The 15,125-nt window shown below is 43.7% G+C and overlaps 1 protein-coding gene and 2 pseudogenes across 4 annotated transcripts in view; all 3 read right to left on the bottom strand.

The window, feature by feature from the left end:
* The window catches only part of LOC148029313 (phosphatidate cytidylyltransferase 4, chloroplastic-like), a 37,998-nt gene that overhangs the window by 13,849 nt on the left and 9,024 nt on the right, over positions 1–15,125 (bottom strand). The window lies entirely within an intron of this gene.
* On the bottom strand, positions 309–1,977 carry LOC148029315 (uncharacterized; annotated as a pseudogene).
* On the bottom strand, positions 1,969–3,019 carry LOC148029314 (uncharacterized; annotated as a pseudogene).

The following is a 15,125-nucleotide window of genomic DNA, read 5'->3' as shown; positions in this document are numbered from 1 at the left end:
TTATAAGGTATAGTACGATATTAGTATGAAAAAAAAAATAACTTCATTTTTTTTAAACTATAAATAATAGAACACATGTTTAAAGTGAAACTAGCAGTGTCATTACAAAATATGCTGAATACATGAGATAAAAAGCCCTCGCAATCACATGCAAGCAGCAAACATGCAGGCAACGCCGAACGGTACAGTATACTGGATACATCATATAATCATCAATGAGTGAAACTTGATACAATCATCAATGATAGTACTTAGTAGATACAAAAAGGTGAGACTCGAGAGATCTGAGGCCTAGAGGCTAGGATGACTCATGAGGCATCACTATCATTAGCATCATCATCATCATCTGAGTGCTCATCAAGAGAGTTTCAAGATGACTCCTCGTCATTGAATGATGAGGCACTCTCATACTCATCCTCACTGATAAGGTTACCATCATCATCAAATGATGGCTCCCTAGGGAATGGCGATCTAACTGTAGGCAAGGAGGGAATGTCATCGTCAAGAACTGGACGAGAGCTACTAGAGCTCCGCCTCATATATGTCTGCAAACCACCTGAACCACCCCTGTCGATCTCGGAGGGTGTCGGAAGACCATGCCCCTGCTAGCAACTCGAACTCCTTGCCTACGAGCACGCTGACTACGAGTGTCACGGGTGTCTGCTACTATGAGCTCTCTATAGAGCTCTGCAAAGATCTGCTCCTCCTCCTCATCGACCTCCTGATGTACACTCGCAAGAGTGTCGCCCGTCAACTTGAATGTATCAATATTCACCTACACAATGCACATAAGATAATAGATTATAAATACTAAATTGTTGAGTATAATACTATAAAGTAACAAGTTGAAACCAACAAATTTAAAAATTAAACTTGACTTATCATTTTATGGTTAGGTGTTTACCTGATTTGGACTACCCATACTCATCATGGCCTTCATCATGCGCAAGTTAGTGCAGCAATAGACTAGCCGCTCTAACTGTCGTGTGCTAAGACGATTGCGAATCTTCGTGTGAATGAGAGAATAGGCACTCCAATTTCTCTCACATGCACCCGAAGAGCAATCCTGCGCAAGGACTCTCATGGCCAAGGGCTGAAGAGTCTCTAGCGCATATCCAAAATTTTGCCACCAAAATAGAGGCTTTAGAAGTGACTCCCTTTTCCAACACGTGGGAGAAGAAAATGCCACATGTCCTCTCTGATCTGCATAGCATCCAAGCTCCTCTAGGACTGTGTTGTGATCATCTATGGGGACCACACGAGTCAAATATGCAAGCTGATCTGACCGGAGCTCTCTGTCATCCATGATCGCCGACGACTCGTAGGCCGGATGCACCAATGCTGCAAAACCATGGATGGGCCTATGCATCCATGCCCATCTCATCTCTGCTATCTCTATGATATATGCACGATGAGAATCTATGATCATCGTACAAGCCCGTACCTCCACCAATGCTGCTCTGAAAAAGTGAACGAGAAGGCCCATGGTGGACCCCTCGCAATCAGTCATACGCAACACCTTATAAAAGGGAGTCACGACAATCACAATGGCACGGACTTTCTGCCAAAACTGCTCATCGAGACACAGCCTCTGCATGGCTTTCGCCTCCTCTGTCTCATGCTCATCCCACTCATTCCATAGGGTGGACACCACTGTTTGGCGTAGGGCGCGGACCGCACCTCATAAAGGCGCTCCAATAATAACCACATATAAGCAAACCGAGTTGAAGAAGGCTTCTTCAACTCAAGTTTGCTATGCTTGCGATACATCGCAAGCACCTTCACCTTCACCGTGAAGAAGGTGACAACAGATGTAGCCTTGTATACCGTCCTCTTCACCCATTTTAGCTTCCCGATGTCCTCCATGAGCAAGTCCAAACAATGACTTGCACATGGAGTCCACACGATCGAAGGAAACTCGACCTCAAGCAAACGGCCCATGCACCGACAATTGGATGCATTGTCGGTCACAACTTGCACCACATTCAACAGGCCCACCTACAAGCACATCATACATGGCACAAATTATAAAAGCTTCGGGGAGAGATGAATCATGAATCACGACTTGAAAATTCTAATTATGATTCATGAATAATGAAAGCAACTTTAAAAAGACGATGTGTACCTCAATGATAGCTTGCCGAATGTGGCGGTAGATAAATGGACCCGTCGTTTTTCTTCCCCTCTTGCCGGTGTCTACGGCCCGCAAAAAATATGTGCCAAGTGGACATGAAACAAGTATGTTGATGATACCCCGTTTCTTACGGTCACTCCATCCATCGGTGAGAATGGAGCAACCGTATTTTGTCCATGCGGCCCAAATAGGATCAAGGGCTTTATCAATCCTCTATTTCTCTTCATCAATCTTCTTCGTCCTCATATCATTGTATGAGACGCCGCTCCATCCTTCACATGGGCCCACATTGGCAATGGTTCTCACCATCTTCTTCCATTGCTCATGCTTTAGGATGTTGAATGCAAGATTGCACTCAATCACCGTGCATGCAATCTCAACATCGGCTTGTTGTTGCCTTTCTCTAAGAAAGGCAACCGATCCACGTGTATGACCGGGAGCTTGAGAGAGAGAGGATTGCCTCTCCGGTACCGCATGAGCCTCTAACCTTTGCCTTTTGCCAATGCCGGAGCCCGAAGCGGATGTGGAATCGGCACCACCAATGGTGGAGGCCTCACCCGCATCGGTCGAAGATAGGCCTACATTTGATGCTTCCTCATGAGTAGGCATAGGTGTAGATGCCGCCTCCGCCAATCCGCCACCTCCTCCTCTAGTGGATCCCCCTCTCATCTTGGCGAGAATCTCGTCTGCAATGTGTTGAGGGATCGACTTGCACGGAGCGACTTGCCCCTCCCTCTTGGAAAGATGTTGGAGAAGTCGGGTTGCACCACTTGTGTAGCTCTTCTTGCAATACTTGCATATCCAATTGTGGGAGTTGGACTTCTTTGTGTCCCTCTCCACATGGATGGTGTGCAAGTTGAAGGCCTCATGCTTCTCGCGTGTCATGGTGCCAAGGCGAGGCCGGAGGCCCGATGAAGAGGAGAGAGTCAAGACTTGTCACACTGATCGGCAGTGATACTTGAAGAGGAAGGGGATGGGGGAAAGAGGAGAGAGTGAGATGATGCTTGAGCCTTGAAGAGGGAGGGGATCGGGGAAACTTGGAAAGTTGGAAAGTTGGAAGAAGAACGAACTTTGAAAAGGGAGAGGATGGGAGGAAGACTCAAGAGAAGAGAGAAAGAGGAGAGAGGAAGAGGGAGCTTGAAGGGGATGGAAGCTTGATGCAGCCTTGGAGACTTGGAGACAAGAGCAAGGGCTGAGGAGAGAGTCGAGACTTGCAAGAGTGTGTGACGTGTCACGTGTGTGTGTCGCAAATGATCAATCGTGCCCAAATTGCGTCTTTTTCCCCAAGCTGTTTCGCGCGGAAACTCCCTAGATAGCTTGCCTTGTCCCGCAGGATACGTGGCCAAAACATGCTTAAAATATCGTACAAAACAGTACGGATACGTATCGTACGGTTCGTATGGTACGAACCTGTCCATTCGACATACGAGTGCAACCCTGGGTGCATGTGAGACAAATTGGATTGCCTATCTCTCATTCACACAAAGATTCGCAATCGGCTTCGCACATGACAATTAGAGCGGCTAGTCTATTGCCACACTAACTTACGCATGATGAGAGCTATGATAAGCATGGGTAGTCTGAAGCAGATAAAGTTTAAACACTTTAATCATAAATTTTAAAATTTGTTGTTTTAAACTTTGCACTTTGAAGTTTATACTTTACAAGTTAAGACTTTAGCATTTACAATCTTACATGCATTGTGAAGGTCAATAGTAACCTCATCAGTGAGAATGAGTATGAGTATATCTCATCATCCGATGCTAAGGAGTCATCTTTAGACTCTCTTGATGAGCACGATGATGATGATGATGATGATGATGATGATGATGCCTCATCATAGATTCATAGGGGTCTCTCTTTTTTGTATCTACTATCATTGTATCCACATGCATAATGCCACTATGACACACTAGAGGCTAGACTGTAGTAATATCGCATGTTTTGCGCAGCCCATGCGACCACGATGGTCACCCTCATGTATTCATCTTATTTTGTAATGAAATGGCTATTTCCACTCTAAACATGTTTTCTATCATATAATGATTTATGGTTTTTTTTAAATCATGTTAAATTTTTTTTCATACTAATATTGTACCGTACCTTTTAAAATCATAAGGTACCATTTAGTATCGTATTCTATCATACCATACCGTATCATACCTAACAACTATGACCCAACCAACTTCAAGTTCATCCATGAAATTGGCGTCAACATTTCCAAGTTCATATTCCTCATTGCAACACCCCTCGATCATTCCTAAAGGGGTCTTCTTTTCCCTCTTTGCTTTACACATTCCTACCAAAGAACTCGAGAACAATGAAATTAATTTGTTCCAACTTAAAAGCCCAAAGAACCAAGTTAAAAATTCATCCCGATGATGACAGCTCTAAATCCACAAGCTACCTCCACACCTCCATAAACATGTCCTCATAGTTGCAAGGCCTTTGACACAAGCATATGTATAGCCTTCTTTGCTTTCAGGACCTTCTCATCCTCAACTCCTCTAAAATAGCATTTTCACTTCTAACTCTCCTCAACCTGGTAATGATACTCCTCTATGCCCTTGTCCTTCTCTCAAGCTCAATCAATTACACCTATCTCCTCTATCTTCACCCCACCATATCAAACCCTTCAATTCCTTCCTACTACAAACAATACAACCTCCTTAAATACTTCTTTAGAGGCCATGTAGGGCACCCTAGCTTTTCCTATTTAAAGCTTTTACAACTCTTTTTAGTTTTGATGTGTTACCAAAGGCTTTTATAGCCTTCAAGAACACAAGGACATGGCTATCAAAACAGCAGGCCTTTCAGCTCAGCCGTCAAAAGCATACACCATCATGAAAGCTGGCAATTGGCTTTAAAATTCTACCCCGTCGTCCTCTCCATGAGTTAAATCATAACTATCCCAACTGCTCGATCAACTTCTTATCAACTCTCCTCAACAGCAATGTATAGATCATTATCCCCACCAGCTAAAGGAGCAACCATAAAAAAGCTTTGAGCTTGTTCATGGATGTCATTATCATACTTGATTTCCTTGCACAATTGGACCTTCCAAACACACTTCACTAATTACGGAAAGCTAACCCAAAAACCATAATAGTAAAACGTATGTATTAAGGCTCATAGCTTTGATATTCTCAAGTCCCATGACCTCAAGTGCACCTCTTTATGATAAACACCAAGAATTTGGAGTGTGTGTGCATTCTTCATTATAAAGGTATTGCAAATTTATACCCAAGCTTGAATATCATCAAAGCATGCAAAACATCATGTGTACTACTTTCAAGGAGACCCACTTGGAATTGGAAGTACATGCTACACATCTTAGATAGCCACCAAATAGCAAATGCCAATCAATTGCACTTCTGCGCTACCAAATCCAAAGTTTTGATAGCATACTTGTCTCTAAACTCAGGTTATCAATTCTCAAACCTTGGAGTCTGTAAGTCCCAATCAATCCCTAACTACTCATTCATTAGTAGTCGTAGTGCCAATCAAGACCTTCACTAGCCAATAGGGAAAACCCTACCACCTTGTCCTAGAAAACAAAAGCTCCAATTAGTTATATCCTTTCAACATCATGCTTGGCTAAAGGCCCAAAACTAGTCCTTCCTTTCCTTGTTGAGGCTAGTCCATGAGCATGACAATAGCCAGGGACGCCAAAGTTAAAGTTCATTTCAAGTAAAAACCCAGTGAATATTTAACTTAATCTTTAACTTGGTTTCTATGCCTACTACTTTACCCTTTGCTCCATTTGAGCATGCTCTTGGTGCTATCATATCCCTCCCATATTGAATTTGTGTTTAAGTTTTCTTCCTCATGTCTTTAGTGGCAACTACTCTCACCTTGTTGCTGGTCATCTCCCAATGGCTATTGTTCATATAGGCGGCTGCATTTCTCTAATACACACCCTTCACATGTTGCCTTCCACAACCAAATCTACCACCCTTCTACTGGTGACATCATGTTGTTGTTCTTCCTGCCCTGGGCACCCTTTTGTTGAGCTAAAACATGCTTTACAACTGATTAGCACCTTTAAACAGCCCCAGAACAAGCTTAATTAATGAAAAATGTAAATTTGGTGCGTGGTTCGAGAGAGTTTAAGTGGTCCCCCAAAACCCTCATTTTTTGGGGCACCCTTCAACATCTATAAATAGACAAGCTGCCACCCATTTTGCCTTCTCCTTTTATGCAAGTTTCTCACTCTATCGTACAAATTTCAACCATCAACCACCTACCATCTGTTGTCCAACCATAACCGACTCCAACCCATCACCATCCAGCCCTAGGCGGCTTGTTTTCAGCCATCACCTTGCTGTTTGAAGGTCTCCATCTACTACATCATCATAACACCTAATCAGCCTATGTTTTCAACATCCAATGCCACGCAACAAGCTGCTGCCAATTGCTGCAATCCCTACATTTTTGCTCTCCAGCAAGCTGTCTACATCAGCACACACCTCACTTCTTGTCGCTTGACAGTTCTCTACCTCCGATGACAAGTTTCTAGCATTCTCTAGACGTACACCACTACGTTTACCAAATTTCAGCCGTTGACTACTGTGTTTTGATGACCAGCCTGCTACCCTTCAATATTCAGCACTCTTTCATCTCCGACTAGTGGTTACAACACTCAGGATCCGTCTCCAATGGACATCACTCTCCGACACTCCATCGCTCTGCCCTTGGGCATTCTATATACTTTTACATTCATTTACTGCATTCATTCCCTTCAAAGTTTCTTCTCTCTATGTTTGTCTTTGTGTTTCAATTGTACCTTCCCCTATGCATCGCATGATTTCATCATCCTTGTACTAGGGTGCTTAGACAAGTAAACAATTTTTCCACGAGGGACATTGTCCAAGTGGCACCTATTGCATAAGCATTTTTTAACATGTAGCGTACTGAGCATCCCATTGTGCAAAGCACCACTGGACAAATCCTAAGCTATTTCCACCTGTAGATTATACCACCATCCTTCTTCACATGATACTTCTTCACCTTTCCCTCATCATCAATATCCTCGAGTGGTTGGATAAGCTTGTACTATTTTGTAATGTATTGGGCGTACCGTCCCTACACCCACCTTCTGGGTCAATGTTACTTAATCGACTGCCACCCCTAAAATTAACTTTCCACCCCAAAAAAACACTCACATACAAAAGTTCAATGTGGTTCCATCTGCCTTTGTAGAGCTTATTAGGCCACTAGGCAATCGACAAGCACCCTTTGTCTAATGCCTTGTCCTCTTTGGGTTGACTACTTGGACTACCTTGGTAAGATAACCATCGCCTCTGTAGTCTTGGTAAGCCAATGGGTAGCCAACGTGCACCCTTTGTCCGATGCCTTAGCTACTTTGGGGTGGGATGCCTTGGTGTAAACTTAGCTGGCCTTTCCTTTTAGACTCCGTTTTGGGCTTGAGAGGGGGTGTTGATTAGCATCTTTAAACAGCCCAAAAACACACTTAAATGGAAAAATGCAAATTTGGTGCACGGTTTGAGGGAGTTAAGTGGTCCCCCAAACCCCTAATTTTTTGGGACACCCTTCATATATAAATAGACAGGCTGCCCACCATTCAACCTTATCCTTTTGTGCAGGTTTCTCACTCTACCATGCAGATTTCAGAGATCGACCACCTACCATATGTTGTCCATCCATCATTGACTACAACCCATCACTATCCAGCCCTAGGCGGCTTGTTTTCAACCATCGCATTGCCGTTTGAAAGTCTACATTTGCTACATCATCATAGCATCTGATCAGCCTGCGTTTTCAACATCTCGTGCCAGGTAGCTACTACTACCATCTCTCCCACCACGTGAGTGCTACAATACTTGTGTTTTTGTTGTCTAGCAAGCTATCTGCATTAGCATACACCTCTCTTGTTATCACTTGACAGTTCTCTATCTCTGGTGACTAGTTTTCGGCATTCTCTAATGACACAATGTTGCATTTACCAGATTTCAGCCTCTAATTGCCATGTTTCGATGGCCGACCTGCTACCCTTCATTATTCAACACTCTCATCTCCAATGTAATGAATGAAGCTGAGAGAGAGGAGAATGAGCTGGAGAGAGAGAGAGAGAAGAGAAAGGAAGACTAGAAGAGGAGAGAGAAAGACAAGAAAGAGGGAAGAAGGGAAGAAGGGAGGAGGAAGCCATGGAAGCTGAAGATGAAGGTGAAGAATATGTTCTTGATAATCATTGGTTGCCCTAAACTGGGACTCTTACACCTTATATACCTCGGTCAGTGTGACTGGGTGTCTAACCCCTAGTTCCTATGTATCCCACTCGTTACAATCCATCCCCACCCTGAAGGTTTCTTGAAAATTTTCATTCTTACAATACTTCTTTACATATCTTTCAACCAATTCAATTGCATCAAATAGTGTGGTAGGCTTTTGAGCCATGACATCTGCTAATAGGCTCGGTTTCAACCCATAGATATGCAATTTGGCATCATCGTTAATGCTCTCCACATACATGGTCAAGTTCATAAACTAATTTGTGTACTCTTGCACATTGAGATTGCATTGATCAAGAGTATACCATCGTCTTACCAACTGCTCTTTTTCCACGAGGGATACATATACTTGAACCATATGCACTTTAAAGTCTTCCCAATCAATGAACTAATGATTCTCTCGATTGATATAGCACCACCATGTGTGGGCAAATCCTTCCGAATGAAGAGAAGCAAAGATAATTCTTTGATCATCAGTGCGGGGGTAGATATTGAAGTAGGACTCTAGCTTGGATATCTGTTCCTCCAAGTTTGATGGTGAGGAGGATTGCCCATTGTACTTAGTGAGAAGAATCTTGTCACGTAAATCATGTGGGCCTTGTTGCCCATGAAACCCTTGGTGTCCATACATCCCATGATGTCCATACATACCTTGCTGCCCATACATACCATGTTGTGCATTTATCCCATGCTGCCCATTAATGCCATGCTAGCCATTAATACCATACTGTCCATGGGGGGGCTGATTCATATAAGTTCCGTTGGGGCTCCAAGGGAGAGTGGGGGAGTTTCTACCAATGGTGGGAGAGGGCCTCAGTGGAGGGTTGGCTACATGGTTGATGGGGAAGCTCAACAGAAGCTTGTCATGAGCATTAGAGGGTTCACCAACCTCATGGGTAGAAGGGGGAATACCCTTGGATCCAAGAATGCCCTATGGCCCGTACAGTGGCTCTAGTGGTGGAGGGTGTCGAGATTCACACTTGGATTCATTTGCCTTCTCTTGGGACGAAGTTGTAGCTAGCTGAGCTACCAGAGTGGTGAGTTGTTCCAAGGTTGCTAAGTGCTAGAGTTTGAGAGAGCCATTTACTCAATTGCTTCATCAAACTTGGACATCATTTGGCAGCGGTTGGTGACCATGTCATTATGCATCTCCATGTGACAAAGCTCATGCTAACATAAGGTGTGGTTGAGCAAGCTGTAGGGATCCATATCGGACACTTCCTCATGCATATCACCATGGTAATCTTGTGCCAAGCTAGATTCATCATTCATGGAGGTTCTCAAGTCTCTAATCTCCCTCTGGAGTTCTTCATGGGCCTTACTTTTGTCTTTCTAGTCAGAGATCTGGATGCAATCCATGGGACCCAATGTCAGTAAATAGGGTATCACTTTTGGTTGGAAACTCCAATTGGTGAGATTTTTTATTCAAATCAGAGGGGAGAAGGCCCTCTTCAAGATGAGCTATTAAGCTTTGTGATAGAAAATGATCAGAATTTTCTGCAATTGGATTTCTATGTTTGTCCTAGAGTAATCTACACCCTGTCCACAGTGACCTCAGAGCACAAAAATGACCATAACTTTCAGACTGTAGCTCTGATTGGGGAGATTTTTTATTCAGACCGGAGCGGACGAAGCCCTCTTCGAGATGAGCTATAGGGTTCACTCCTAGATGTAATACAAAATTTTCTGTAATTGAATCTATATGACTGTCCTGATGGACTGACTAAAAACAATGTATGTCCCTTAATGCAAAAGCACTATATGAATGGCTCATAGACTCAAGGGCCAAAGCAGCATCATAAATAACATCCTGAGCATACTAATCACCATCCCAAGCACATTTGCATGTCCATCTGCTTTGCCATCATTGCATAAGTGACGCCTAATGCCATACATCTCTTCTGACTACATACACTTCAAGTGTCATACATAGGTACCATAAGCACTAAAAGGGTGTCCAAGGGGGATCATTTCATCAGGAGAGGTGGTGACCATAGGAGAGTACCTGCACCTGCAAACAAGTATCCTACTTCGAATCACCAAGAGATGGGCAAAGTTCCCCCCGGGCCCGGTTGTGCACCCCTTCAAGATCTTAAGTGGTAAGGGAGGGTCACCTCTCTTTTGGCTTACCACCTCGCCTAGCATCAGCCTTTTTCCTCAACCTTAGTGCACAAGGCATACATTTTTGTTAACAATCAGCATGAGATGCATTGGAAAGGAAACATTGGATCGTTTCATGAGATGCAAGGATGAACAAGAGCTTGGATAGGGATTACATTGGCAGTCCAATGACTCATTGGCTACTGCTTACCCGTTTACAAAGGCTTATTACTCACTTGGGATTTATCCAAGCACACAAGAGCGAGAAGGGGTTAATATCAATAAATGCAATTGAGCTAGGATTGATTTCAATAGACACATGCATACAATGAAGGAGTGAACTAATAAGACCTTTGCAACCTTATTCTCTCCAACAAAGGGCACCAAGCTTAGGAAGTGGATTAAGATGAGAGATTAAGATCAGATTGACATACCTCTTCAGTGTTTGGTTAAAATAGTTGAAGCATGATCCACCATGATGCCAATTCCTCCCATCAAGCAAGCCGGATTGGTTGGAGCACTCCAATGGATGAAACCTCCAAGCATTCAAATGCTTCCACTGACGATGGGGCTCCCGTGTTTACTCCCAAGCTTGAATCTCAAGGATGGAGAGCTTCAAATGGAGCTTTCATGGCTGCCCACAAGAATTCCATACATGTTGAGCTCCATGTCTTCAATACGATTAGAAGAGGCAAAAGGGGCTGAAGGAGCTTGTGGGGGCTGGGCTCTCAAAGGTGGGAGAGCTTGGGTTGATGAGCTTCAATAGCTGAGATAGCTTCAGGTGAAGAATCCATGGCTGCCCAACCTGTCCAGCTACTGTCCATCTTCCCAAGTTTGTTCCAAGGTCAAGAGTGCCAAAATGGGAAAGGGGGGAGTGCTGAAGGAGTGCCTTGGGGTGGCCAAGAATGCCAAAGGGGAGCAAGAGGAGAATAAGAGAGCTAGGGCAAGTAGGAGCAGCCAGCGCAAAATGCGCCAAAAATTGTGAGGGCTGCCTTGCAGGCCTCTAGGGGCAGCAACCCCCCACTCCACTGCTTGATCTCAAGCTGATGGTACCAAGGAAAAGGTTCCGGTGCTAGATGGAGGTTTGGGGCAGGCACAAGCAAGTTCCTAGGGATTTTTGGGGCTACCAACCATGGGAGCTTGCAAGAGGAGAGAAAGAAGAAGGGCTAGAGCAAAAAGTAACTGAGATTTTTGCCCTCTTCTAACTCTTGGGTCTCTAAACTTGACCTAGGACTCCTAAAATTTGCATGAAAAGGAGTGACGACTTGCTAAGTTAGCCATTTTACCTCCAAATGTGTCTGAGTCTCCAACCATAGCTCTTGCTTGCTCCAAAAAGCTGAGACTAACTGTGGTCCTTCCTACTGTACATGTACCTGTAACCTAAGTAACTAGGGTTTTGGGATTTAAAAAGGGAGAAAGAGGAAAGAAGAAAAGGACCAAAGCCTAATGCTCTGATACCACTTGTAATGAATGAAGCTGAGAGGAGAGAGGAGAATGAGCTGGAGAGAGAGAGAGAGAGAGAGAGGAAGACAAAGGAAGACTAGGAAAGGAGAGAGAAAGACAGGGAGGAGGAAGCCATGGAAGCTGAAGATGAAGGTGAAGAGTGTGTTCTTGATAATCACTAGTTGCCCTAAACTGGATATACCCCAGTCAATGTAACTAGTTGTCTAACCCCTAATTCCTATGTATCCCACTCATTACATCTGATCGGTGGTTACAGCATTCAGAATCCAACTCCAGTGGATGTCACTCTCCGACACTCCATTGATTTGCCCTTAGGCATTCTATACACTCTTACATTCATTTATAGCGTTCATTCACTTCAGATCTTCTTATCTCTGTGTTTAAGTTTTGAGTTTTTGCATTTAGGGTTTCAGTTTTGCTTGTCTCTCTCTAAGTCTTTGCGTTTTAGTCTTAGTCGTACATGCTATGTTTCCTCAATGCAAACCCTAGCATATCTTCACACCTTCATGAGTCAAAGACTACGGCATTTGCTAAAAATGATTGAAATCCATTCTCGGAGAACCACAATCTCCCCTAGCTTGTCCCCCACGAGAGAGAGTTTGTTGAACCAACTCCACTCTTTGAGCACACACAAATATATCTCCTTTCATTCATCCCTCCATTTATTATCCATTCTTCTTTTTTATTTGTGTTCTTGTCTAAGTTCAATATGTGTTAGTTGTGCTTGTGCGCTCTACATTTTTCTCTGCAAACCCCATTGTATGCTCATAATAAACCCATACCTTACATGCCATGGCCCAAAGGGCATGCCTAGAAAAATATATAGTCATCTCCATGCAAGCATGCAAAAGAGGTTCTCCCACAAACAATTTTCATTTACCTCCACCAATCCCAAGTGGCATAACCACACCATCACTTTGCATAGGAGCAACTTGCTTTGGAGATGAATTTTGGAAGACAAAGCATTTATTAGAAAGAGTACACCTATCTATATTTAATTTCCATATTCCATTTGATTTCTTTGTGGTCCACGGCATACATACCTTTCACCAACACATGGTAAGTCTCATTTGATATTTGACTTTTTGAAGTACCTAACACCCAATGCTCCAACCATCCAAATATGGAATAAGCCCCATATATGGCAATGGTTGTGCGACACTTTTCCATATGATTCTTTAGCCCCAAGGCCTAGACACCCCATCTCTAGTTAGCCATTCTAACAATGACTTACCACTTTGTAAGGTCCCTAATGTATCACTTGAACATGGTAATCTAGAAAAATGGTGAAGACGTTCACCTAGTAGCAAATAAGTCCAATTTCCTTACTGCTACTCAGCATATACACCAACCCCCAAGGAAGTATTTGATAGTGCATTGTTCACCTATTTTACATCAACTAGCATTTGAACGTGTACTGCTGCTAGTCAGCTGCATGTCATTTGCTTTCTCATGCTCACCACTGATAGTACCCAAGTGTCACCTTATAGGCTTGTCCACTCTTAGTAGGACCTCTAGTCTTTTGGTTACACATGACCCACTCAAGCCTCATCACCACTACCTCCAACAATTATTAGCATCCCATGGTCAAGTGCCCTCACATGCGTGTCAATTGGTTGTCCCTCATCTTGGCTAGCCATGTCCTACATTAGACATCACTAACCCACACTTTAGGCATACAACTAGTTGTACACAACCATCTTATTGGAGATCAACCACCATAATTGTGTTGCAACATGGATAAGAAGCCTTTTATAAAAATTAAAAATTAAAAAAACGGAACTTCATATAATACAACAAAAAAATATGGTGTACAAGGGGAAGATCAAAAATGCACATCGCATAATGCTTGCACGGCATGCATCTCGACGAGCATGCTAGCCACTTGGGTTTGTCAACTACCAAGCATGTGCCTACTTGACATCAACCTTTGTGGCATGACCCATTTGCCTTGTCATGTATACCATTTCTTTAGCCCTTAAGCCACCTTGTTGAGCCTTGGTCACGCATTTCACCTGTTCAAGCCTCATCATGTGCCAAGCATCCTTGACATGCCATGGTTTCATGTACTCATAGGGCCTTTGACCTATTTAAAGAATTAAAAGTTGTTCTCCTAGAGTTGGATCCGGACACTTCCATTCTATATAACACAACCACAAATGTTATCAAAGGTGGTGGTATCAAGCACAACAGCTGGACATCCCCTCACTACAAGCTCGCTTTGAGTTCACATATATCGCAAGTCCATAGGTGTAACCATAGTTGTCTCCGTACATTGTGCGATACTAATCATACTGTACGATACGTACAGTACCGCATCGTACATATCCATACAAATTCATACGATAAAACTGTGCAACTTCTGTCGCTGTGTCAACGCATCCTCCTGCATTTTGTTGCCTTTAATCTAGCGCATTTCGCCTGCGTGCCACTTTTTGGGGGGTGGGAAGCCTTGGATACCTCATCTCAACCCCTTTTCCAACTATGCACTCCCCCCCCACCCCCCAGCCCTCCTTGGATTCCATCCAACTGGCAACCCTCTTTGACTGTTGACCCCTCTTTGACTGTTTGAACTTTGACCCTTCTCTCATCTACAAAAGATGCTCCTCTCCTCCATCCTTCCACATCAATTCGGCAAGCATTTACCATTCTCATCTTCCTCTCTTGGATCTTGAATGGACCTATGATTTGTCATTCTCATCTCCCATCCCCTCTTTCCTACACCCTATCAAAGCATTTGCCATTCTCAAATCTCATCTCCCATCCCCTCTATCCCGCACCCTATCAAAGCATTTGTCATTCTCATCTCCCATCCCCTCTCTCTCACTCTTGCTCTTTCAGCTTTACCCCAACCCTCAAGCCTCTCCCTCTCTTTCAACTTTTAAGTTTCAAGACTCAAGACTCAAGCATCTCACTCTCCCTCTCTCTCTCTCTCACGCTTCCCTAGGCCTCTTCATCCATCATCAGCACCATGACTCGTGAGAAGTATGATTGCACACGATCCATGTGGAGAGGGACACAAAGAAGTCAAACTCCCACCATTGGACATGCAAGTATTGCAGAAAGCGCTATACAAGTGGAGCAGCTCGGCTTCTCTGGCATCTTTCCAAGACGAGGGGGCAAGTTACTCCATGCAAGGAGATCCCTCAAAACATCGCAGAGGAGATGTTGAGCTA

This window comes from Lygodium microphyllum, chromosome 11, assembly GCF_053477565.2.
Source record: "Lygodium microphyllum isolate KBCC chromosome 11, Lygodium_microphyllum_v1.1.10, whole genome shotgun sequence".
NCBI lineage: Eukaryota > Viridiplantae > Streptophyta > Polypodiopsida > Schizaeales > Lygodiaceae > Lygodium > Lygodium microphyllum.
The sequence above is the reverse complement of the archived record's forward strand: the minus strand, read 5'-3'. Positions and strand labels throughout refer to the sequence as shown.